Genomic DNA, 10,789 nt, shown 5'->3' with positions numbered 1-10,789 from the left:
TTACAGGCAGTCAGCGAGTGAAGAACACTGTGAGAACATTTTCAGTACTCAGTGAGTCATTTCGTTTAAAACAGCATTAATGGGGGTTATTAAATGTGTTTTTGTTGTTACAGATGTGGAGAGAGACAGAAAACATGATGCTGTTTGCACGTTCAAGCATCAGCTGTGCAGAGGAACTGAAGAAGAGTCCAGCCTGTTACTCTGACAGTCTAATACTCTTAGTAAAAGTACAGTAACAGTAATGTTAGTTTGTGACTGAGCAGACTGAGTTACCTTTCTGTTTCTGTCCCTCATTTTCATCTGCAGCAGACATAATGTCTGAACTAGAGCTCTGACTTTAATCAACATTTGAGCTGTTTAGTCAGGGTGAATTCATTCTTGTGCAAAAAGTGAAAACGTGTTTTGTTTTGCGCAGAATCCAAAGATGGTAAGGTCACCATCACAGAGAAGGAAAGAAATAAATGGTCACATTTATTTAAGAACAAAAACTGAGTCAAAGTTGTGACTTTACATTGAATGCATAAACAGATTCACATGTTTATAACATCTGGCAGTACGGTGCTGTTTGTGAATGACAATTAACGAATCGTAGAATTTGCCCTTTCTCAGTTTTTGGGGGGAACAAAACTCTTACAGATGTTTGTGACAGCATCACAAACAGTCACAACATCATCTACAATGTTAACTTGAGACACTGGAATTACTCTATGCTAAAGTTGCTCCACCGTCCAATCACTCGTTCCTCGTGTATCCTGACACAACGTAGTTGTCTCGATGAGTCGACCTCCTGTGCACAGAGTTACTGTCTCCCTTTTGTAAAATGTGGTATATGAAGAGTGGCACCATAAGCTTCAAGTTCATCTCAGACTTGAAATCCTCTATCAGCCAGAATCTCCTCACTCGGTTCCAAAAGCCTCCAAAGCCCCCAAAGACCCGACTCTTTTTCACCCCAACCAGGTGACAGAACCTGCTCCAGCTGAAGTGATGGCAATCATATATTTAATGCTGTTGTTGTGTTTATTATTTGACCATGTCTGGGCTCTGGCAGTCAGATTAGGACTGGCTTGAGTATTATGGACATGACAAATTTTCCATATGGTGGTTTTTGATGCCTTCAATCAGTGTTATTTAGGCCCAGTCTTAATTTCACCACCAACAACAACAGATGATCCTGTAAAGTGGTAAATTATTTCTATGCAGTCTGGTATTTTGTAAACAGCCATTCAAAAATAAGTCCTGTGAGGAAAATCATTTGCCCCAGATCATCTGCACTTGGCATAGAAAAAGTATTCCAGCGCCTCTTTTAGCTTCTCAATTTTTCACAGTCCTGCTGCAGGTTGATGTAATGATTCTGGAGCTGAGTGTATGTCAGGTTTAGATCATCATATTCTCTTCTGGGACATAGATCTCCTCTTCAGCTTTAATACAGAAATGTGTACAGTCAGGATATCCAGGCACAGATTGGTTGATTGGTTAAAAATATCCTCACCAGGACAGTGATCCAACCTGCTGATGTGATCTGGAGTCCCAGAAGCATTGATTTGGTGGAGTGTGAACCATTTCATCCCTTCTCCTTTTCCTGTGGTACCTCAGCTTAAAAAAGTGAAATTACTGAACAGTTCTACTAATCAAGAGCCAAATTACGAAAACTGCACCCTGAATATCTTCAAAAACAAGAAACAGTTATATTAAATTGATCGGCAGTTGAAAGTATTATTACCTTTCCATCTTTGCTCCGGGTTTGACTTTGCTTTTTGTTCTTGAACACAGAGGGGACACAATCAGGACTCATTAAGTCCACGGACGCCTCACCTCTAAATAGATAGTCACGGCATTGATTCAAAGCCGAATAGCAAACTAGCTAATGCAGCTTACTTTAGATATTAGTATAAGTATAAGCCAGCTATTCCATTCTAAGCAGATGTCTGTGAAGGTTCTCAGTCATCCAGGTCATTGTAGTCAAAGGAATTTGCAAAGAAAAGCGTCTGAAGAAGCTTCTCGGATGAGAGGTGAAACGTCTTCAAGCAACTCAAAGAAGTCCAGACGCTTTTCTTTGCAAATTCCTTTGACATTCTAAGCAGAGTAGATACATAACTTATCTGATAGGAAAAGGGTGCATTTCTGTCCTCAGTCCAATTTTTGTCAACATGTTTGAGTGCTTGCAGCCACAGGCAGACAAGGCTGTGATTCCATCGGAATTCTGTACAACTTCAGTCCACTGTTAGAGGAGCCAAACCCAGCCGTAGTTTGAATACTGGCTTACTTTGTTACCCAACAGAACATTATGTTAGTGACTTTTTGTTATAATGGCTCAATTTCTGAGTATTTTTGTATTATGCTCCACGATGAATTTAATTGTTTTCCCCAGTTATGTTCACTGCACTTGATTGCTCCTCTTTGTATTAAATTCAATTCAATTTTATTTACACAGCGCCAAATCACAACAACAGTCGCCTCAAGGTGCTTTATATTGTAAGGTAGACCCTACAATAATACATACAGAGAAAAACCCAACAATCATATGACCCCCTATGAGCAAGCACTTTGGCGACAGTGGGAAGGAAAAACTCCCTTTTAACAGGAAGAAACCTCCAGCAGAACCAGGCTCAGGGAGGGGCGGGGTTGTGATTGGTTGGGGTGAGAGAAGGAAGACAGGATAAAGACATGCTGTGGAAGAGAGACAGAGATTAATAACACGTATGATTCAATGCAGAGAGGTCTAGTAACACATAGTGAGTGAGGAAGAAACACCCAGTGCATCTAGTAAGAGACAACAAACAAACAAGACTCGTATCTGTAGCTTAGACTCAGCTCTGTTCTGACAAAAGAAGGCGTTAAAAGCCACAGGTGTGTGTGTATATATATAAATACACACTCATGCACATTAGGTACATGTGTTTGTATGTATGCATGTTGCCAACAAGGGCATGCAAGCCAGAGGCAGACTGAGGCCTGAGAGCAATCAATTAAACTATTGCACACGCAGTGTGCTGTTTTTGATTCAGAGGGGAATAATAGGCTTACAAGCTCTAAGCCAAATAGATTTAGCTCTGTGCCCCTGGGGGCATGAAGACTACCTTCCACACAAACATCCAAATGAATTAAAAACACTTCAAAAACAGTTGAGCTAAAGATTTATAAATACTGACAATGCCACAGTGGAAGCATATCAATAACACAAGGAGATGATTAATGATAATAAAAAAGCCCAGCTCTGTTTGGCAGGAACCTGAGTCTCCATCCCTCCCACATGACTCTGTCTCTACTGGCTCAAACACTCGGAATATTTAACATCACCACAGCTCTCTCTGCTCTCTGAAACATCACATTGCTGCTTTACCTGTTCTTTGTTTTTCTGCTCACTAAATGGAAAAGACAAAAGAGGATTTCAGTCTTACAAAGCTACAGTTCTACTTCAGTCAAATCCTAATATTATATTGGAGTTCAGACTGAACTAAGCTCAACACTGAGACCACTTTCAACAGCGCAGAGACACAGGAAGCATTTAAGGTAAGATTTCATTCAGAGGAGGCAGGAACAACTTTAACATAGATACTGGACAGAGATCATTTTCATCTTATTGATTGCTAATTACGTCATTTAAAAGGAGGCTCCATGGATTTTTACATAGCAAAGTCACTGTACAGGTTTGTCAGCTCCCTGCTCGGCTTGTAAAGACAGACAGAAGTTGTACACATGTTGATTGTCAACTCTGCATCTATTTCTGATTTGTGCTTAGTCCTTTGCCAAATCGATGAGGTTTTCTTCTTGCTTTCTCCTGGTGTTAGTCTAAAGGCTTGCTTTTCAGTGCTGCATGCTGGTTTTAAGATGTTGTGCTTCACCGTGATGGATTTGTTTGCCCCTCCTGGACTGATCGATTATGACATAATGGAATCCAAGTAAAGACCTTTTGAGTGCTATTTCCAAAAACATTACACAGTCTCTCATTCATTTTACCCAAATTTGGTTGGTTGGTTGAATTGTAGTGGTCAGTAATGTTAGAATCTGTTTCTTGAATTTTAAGATTAGCTCTCAAACTTTCTTTTTTGATGAATCTTAAAGTAAAGACTAGAACAGCTAACCCTAAGCCATGTTTTATTTATGGCACAGAAAGGCCCTTAATTAGGGTTCATACCAGGAGCCTTCTCTCCAGACTACCATCATCCCATCCACCAACACATGTGCTGTGTGATAACATCTTTTACTTTAGCAGCACTCTCAGAACAGACTCAGGCAGCAAAGTGCAGACGATACATCACAGAAGTGTCTCTATCTGAGCAGCTCACCAACATCTTCATGTGTGGGAGTTTTCTCCCTGACAAGTTCCTTCACTTCCATACGCAGTTTGTTTAGGATCAGCTACATGACTGAGTCCACAGTTACTTCTATAACCAGAAGCATTTACCAAAGGACTTTATTTACTTACAGACCAAATAATCAGTGAATCACACGCATAAGCCATGTTTTAATGAACCTCTTTTTAAAGTTTACACATCTGCCTTTGATTAGTTTGTTGTGTAGTTGGTGACTTATTGTGCATATTGACATGCCCAGAGATTGACCATACACTTGCTGCTGCTGAAAAAATTGGGTGAGTGCATGAGGGCAGTACAGAATATAAAGATACAATATTGCCAGCTACTTATGAAAATTGCTGTTAGCTGTACTCCATGTTCAAAATTTGTATCAAAACATTCTAAACCTTTGACAGAACGCTCAGCAGAGAGATTCCTTCGAAGGGTAGCTGGGCCATGTGGGTTTCTCCTACAGTGTTCACTTAAGCATGCCCCAACCTTCACCTACACTAAGGTTTCCCACGTAGTTTATTTACTTAGAGATCATGATCATAACTCCATAACTCATGCATTCAGACCATTATTTACTCACAGTTTAACCTGAACTTTGTGACTTTCAATGAGGCATCTCAACAATTATTGTGTCTTTGCCAGATTAATAAGCCTGTAGCCGAATTTTTCAATTCAATTCAATTTTCTATATATAGTGCTAAACAGTTGACTCAATGTGCTTCATATTGTAAGGCAAAGACCCTACAGTCAATAAAAAACTAATAATCATATCACCCCTATGAGCCAGTGACAGCGAGAAGGAAAAACTCCCTTTTAACGGGAAGAAACCTCTGGCAGAGGTTATATTTCATTCGTCCAGCCATTTCCTTCTACTTATCAAGTTCACGGTGGCTGGAGCCTGTCACAGTTGCCTCTCAGACAGTCCAAAGGCTGAGGTTAATTGGTGATTCTTAATTGGCCCTAGGTGTAAATGTAGCTGCATTTATACATTGTAAAACATTATTTTGCAAGTCTGTAGTGTGGACTCAGTATCGGCCTTCAGCCACGTGGTAAGTGCCAAATGTCCCATGTGCTGGGTGTTCTAGCCATGTCATGTTCCAGCTCACAGAAGATAAATAATCCACTGATATGTGCTTGGTACAAACACAATCTGCACAGTTCATCTGTCAGCCTTGTTTTTTGTCAGGCACAATATTCTGTTAGTCTCATCAGCTTAGGCCTGAATTTATTATCAGCAGGGATGCAGTCAGCCATCACTAGATACTGTAGTGCTTTACTGCTGTGTTTAAGTGGCCTCTGTGAATCATAGAATCACTTTTAACAGAACTGTATCCTTGTCAGAACTTTTCTGACAATCATTTGATTTACAGAGTCAACCCTCCATCACCACACAAGACTAATTTAACTCTGACACAGTATTTGAGCCAACGTGGTTTTGCCTGAAATGTCCCACACCCTAAACTAGTGCTCTGTGGGGATCTTTACAGAAAGGCAAGCAGAGACAGTCGCCCCAGTCAAGCTCAATTTAAATACTTTATACTCTGTTTAATGTCCAGTATCATATATTATAAATCACATGTTTGTAGTGGCCTGTGAGGACCACGTATCTCTGAAAAAATAGAGCCAAAAAACACAGACCTACATCTTTAAAAAAGACAAGTGTATTCAAATATATGACAAAAAATAAGCTTTTTAATAAAGTTAAAGGCTTGCAGTCTGTGACATGGTTAACTGTCAATATATAAAGAGGGGATTAAAAGTATTAATCACAAATTAAGGTGGAGCATATTACATCCATTCAATCACGGGATCTGAAAGTGCTGGCTGCACATGCACCTGTTCAACTTGCTAGTTTTATTAGACTGCAGATGGTAAGAGCTGTTAGATAACACATAAATCTGTAAATAAAATCAAGAATCACATATTTTTAATATAACTGAATGACAGATAAACCCCCAAAAAAGAGCTAATCACATTTGCAGATGCCTGAACCACCTGAACTGGTTCCCTTTGCCATGGTGGAGCAGCACCTCTAAACTGGCCAAGCTCCTCACCCCACCTCTAAGGCCCACCAACCCTATAGATGAAGCTTATTTCCACTGCTTGTAGCTGTGATCTAATTCATTCAGTCACTACCCAAAGTGAAGTGAAACCATTTCAGGTGACGGCATCATGAAGCTCACTTCAGGGACAGCCTTACAACTTTATACCTCCTGATGCATCCTTCCCCCTCAAATTCCTTAGAGAAGGAGCCTCGAGTCCAAGTCCAGCCCTTTGCCACGTCTTTCCCTCTCTCTCCCCCTCTGCTGTCCTGTCAGTTCTTCACTGTCCCTATCAATAAAGGCCAAAAACAGAAATGTATTTAATGCCACTAAACTTTGTCGTATAGTAAGCTTTATTTGTTTACATGAAAATCTAAATTAACGTGTAAAACTGTAATCAAATCATTCTTGGAAACAGCTTGTTCAAGAAACCATAATACTCATTTTAGGTAAAGATTTTCTAAATATTAGAGTATCTTACCTTACCTATGTAATACAGTGGCTTGCAAAAGTATAAAAAATGTGAACTTTCCAACATTTTGTCACATTACAGCCACAAACATGAATCAGTTTTATTGTAATTCCAGGTGAAAGACCAATACAAAGTGGTGTACACGTGAGAAGTGGAACGAAAATCATACATGATTCCAAACATTTTTTACTAAATAAATAACTGCAAAGTGGGGTGTGCGTAATTATTCAGCCCCCTGAGTCAATACTTTGTAGAACCACCTTTTGCTGCAATTACAGCTGCCAGTCTTTTAGGGTATGTCTCTACCAGCTTTGCACATCTACAGACTGATTCTTGCCCATTCTTCTTTGCAAAACAGCTCCAGCTCAGTCAGATTAGATGGACAGCGTTTGTGAACAGCAGTTTTCAGATCTTGCCACAGATTCTCGATTGGATTTAGACACCAGACAGGTCAGGGATAAAGTTATTGAGAAATTTAAAGCAGGCTTAGGCTACAAAAAGATTTCCCAAGCCTTGAACATCCCACGGAGCACTGTTCAAGCCATCATTCAGAAATGGAAGGAGTATGGCACAACTGTAAACCTACCAAGACAAGGCCGTCCACCTAAACTCACAGGCCGAACAAGGAGAGCTCTGATCAGAAATGCAGCCAAGAGGCCCATGGTGACTCTGGACGAGCTGCAGAGATCTACAGCTCAGGTGGGGGAATCTGTCCATAGGACAACTGTTAGTCGTGCACTGCACAAAGTTGGCCTTTATGGAAGAGTGGCAAGAAGAAAGCCATTGTTAACAGAAAACCATAAGAAGTCCCGTTTGCAGTTTGCCACAAGCCATGTGGGGGACACAGCAAACATGTGGAAGAAGGTGCTCTGGTCAGATGAGACCAAAATGGAACTTTTTGGCCAAAATGCAAAACGCTATGTGTGGCGGAAAACTAACACTGCACATCACTCTGAACACACCATCCCCACTGTCAAATATGGTGGTGGCAGCATCATGCTCTGGGGGTGCTTCTCTTCAGCAGGGACAGGGAAGCTGGTCAGAGTTGATGGGAAGATGGATGGAGCCAAATACAGGGCAATCTTGGAAGAAAACCTCTTGGAGTCTGCAAAAGACTTGAGACTGGGGCGGAGGTTCACCTTCCAGCAGGACAACGACCCTAAACATAAAGCCAGGACAACAATGGAATGGTTTAAAACAAAACATATCCATGTGTTAGAATGGCCCAGTCAAAGTCCAGATCTAAATCCAATCGAGAATCTGTGGCAAGATCTGAAAACTGCTGTTCACAAACGCTGTCCATCTAATCTGACTGAGCTGGAGCTGTTTTGCAAAGAAGAATGGGCAAGGATTTCAGTCTGTAGATGTGCAAAGCTGGTAGAGACAGACCCTAAAAGACTGGCAGCTGTAACTGCAGCAAAAGGTGGTTCTACAAAGTATTGACTCAGGGGGCTGAATAATTACGCACACCCCACTTTGCAGTTATTTAGTTGTAAAAAATGTTTGGAATCATGTATGATTTTCGTTCCACTTCTCACGTGTACACCACTTTGTATTGGTCTTTCACCTGGAATTACAATAACATTGATTCATGTTTGTGGCTGTAATGTGACAAAATGTGGGAAAGTTCAAGGGGCCGAATACCTTTGCAAGCCACTGTAAGTTACATTTTCTTCAGTTAAGCATAAATTTTAGACAGTTCTGTGTAGTTAAACAGCAGTTAGCCAAGCAACTTTTGCTGACCCCACTGGCAGATTTGTGTTCTCAGAAAGAGACAATTTTGTCAGATTTAAGAATATTTGGCTTATTTGAAGCAGTGCTGTTATACAGGTGAGGGCAGCCAGGACCCAGCCCATCTTGCACCCATACCCGTACCTATTCCTCGGATGGGGATGGAAGATTTTTGGCTTGTCCCAGCGCCTGTGCTTGCTCCCCACAGGTGAGTAACCAAGCTTCAGCCTCAGTCACAACCAGAGCCTGCTGCTAGCTTCATGACAATTTTATTTCAGCCTGTGTATCAATTTAGTTTTGACTCAGACAGTCAGAAATATTATAATTGTGATCATTTATCAGTACATATCCATATTTTTATATCTATGTATAAAAACAAAGCTGAGACTTCATCTGAGGTGTGATCATCACAGCAGATGTACTTGTGTCAAAGTAACTGAGCATAAAACAGAACATGGATGACTCTGAACAGGGAGTTGGATCCAAAGCAGACGGGGGCTGAGAGCTCATTCTAATTTTCCAAGCTCTAGAAAACTCAAGTAAGCCTTAAGTCTTGAAACTAGATGCTTTGTTTTGATAAGCTGTAACGGCGCATGAAAAAATCTATTCAAGATTTTGTGTGAATGAGGATTAATTTTAAATTAAATTCTGAATTTACAGGGAGCCACTGAAGAAATGCTAATGTGAGATGATGGTCTCTCTTTTCAGTCCAAGTTAATACTCTTGCTACAGTGTTCTGGGTGAACTGGTAGACTTTAGAGCTCTGAAGTAAGACATAATGTTTCTAAAGGAATAGTTGCTCAAAAAAAAGCTATGAGAAGAGAAATGAAAACAAACCAGCATGGATTCCAGGTAGTCCAGTAAGTAGAAAGAGTGTTGACAGCAAAGGTGTTAGTGATTGCTTCTTTGAATAATCTAAAGATCTCTGCAATGTTGGAATTTAGATCTTGAAAAGTAGTGGCGTCTGCCTCTGTATGAGGAGCCACGGTTCTGCATGGGCAGCAGCCTCAGAGGCAAAATGAATGTGGTGCATACAGAAGCTGGTTGCTGGTGAGTTGGAGAACCAAACTGATGATGATGGTTGTCTAGTTTCTGCCACTGGGAGGGGAAGGAGGAGCAGAAGACATCTCTGCAGATGGAGAAAGGTCTAAGCATGTTCTCAAATTCTTATGGAGTAAAGTCTTTAGACCCAGATAAAGCTGTTGTTTGCATGCGGATAATGTCTTTGCCGCTTTGTTTTTCATCTCTTGAGCTTTGAGATTTCATTTTCAGCAGACTGAACTGAAACACAGGAGCAGTGAAACTGCTTCTGAGCCTGGTGTTGAGGTGGTTTCAGAAGGCCTGCAGTCTCTTCAGATTCATTCTGTATTTGTTGGTGGCTCAAACAAACTGCATCACAGATATAACTTTAAAAAACCTTGAAGTTAAACATGGCTGACGTATGTTGAACCAACACGTTCTAACTCCCAACTCGTCAAATGTGTGACGCATGGTCAGGCTCCCTCTGCTTCACTTATCGACGCACAGGGTACCCCCCTCGCGTCGAGAATTGACGTGCAGGGTCCTCTTATTGAATACTATAGAGCTCCCTAAACGTTGTTTATTGACGACAAGAGATTTCCGCGGAAGAGCCTGTTGTCCATATATTTATGCATTTCCAAAATCACATTGTAGTGACGTATTCAGAGAACAATATATTATATAATGTAAGTGTGACCCCACTCAGTCTCTATGTCCGGTGCTGTATGAGTAAAACTCTCTGGACTCGAGATGGGTAGAGCTCAGGCGTGGTTTATTCCCCTTTTGTGGGTCTCTGCAATAAAATGGGACATGAATAACCATGGGTTTCCAGCAACAGGATTCCAAACGATCAAGAAAAGTTTCAAATTATTAGACACGACAGTCTCCTCTAGCTGTTAGCCGTTAGCTCAGCGTGTCCATTTTTCCTACCGTCTAACCCAAAACAAGATCATAAAACTGAAATCTACTCAGATGCTACTGTATTGGCAGTTCATGCTGTTAATGCACTGTCATGTTAACCTCAATGAGGATCTTCAAATATGTTTTAAACTCATGTTCAGTCAGGGCGGACTGAGGAAGAGATTACCACAGCAAAAGCTTCATTGCTACTAACGGATAAACTTAGGGAAAACCAGTTTACCAGTAGCAGACTTCCGCTGCAGATTTTCAAAATAAAAGTTTCAAAATAAACCCATGGTTCTGATCCCAAGTTTAAC

This window comes from Oreochromis niloticus, linkage group LG2, assembly GCF_001858045.2.
Source record: "Oreochromis niloticus isolate F11D_XX linkage group LG2, O_niloticus_UMD_NMBU, whole genome shotgun sequence".
In the NCBI taxonomy this organism is placed as follows: domain Eukaryota; kingdom Metazoa; phylum Chordata; class Actinopteri; order Cichliformes; family Cichlidae; genus Oreochromis; species Oreochromis niloticus.
The sequence above is the reverse complement of the archived record's forward strand: the minus strand, read 5'-3'. Positions refer to the sequence as shown.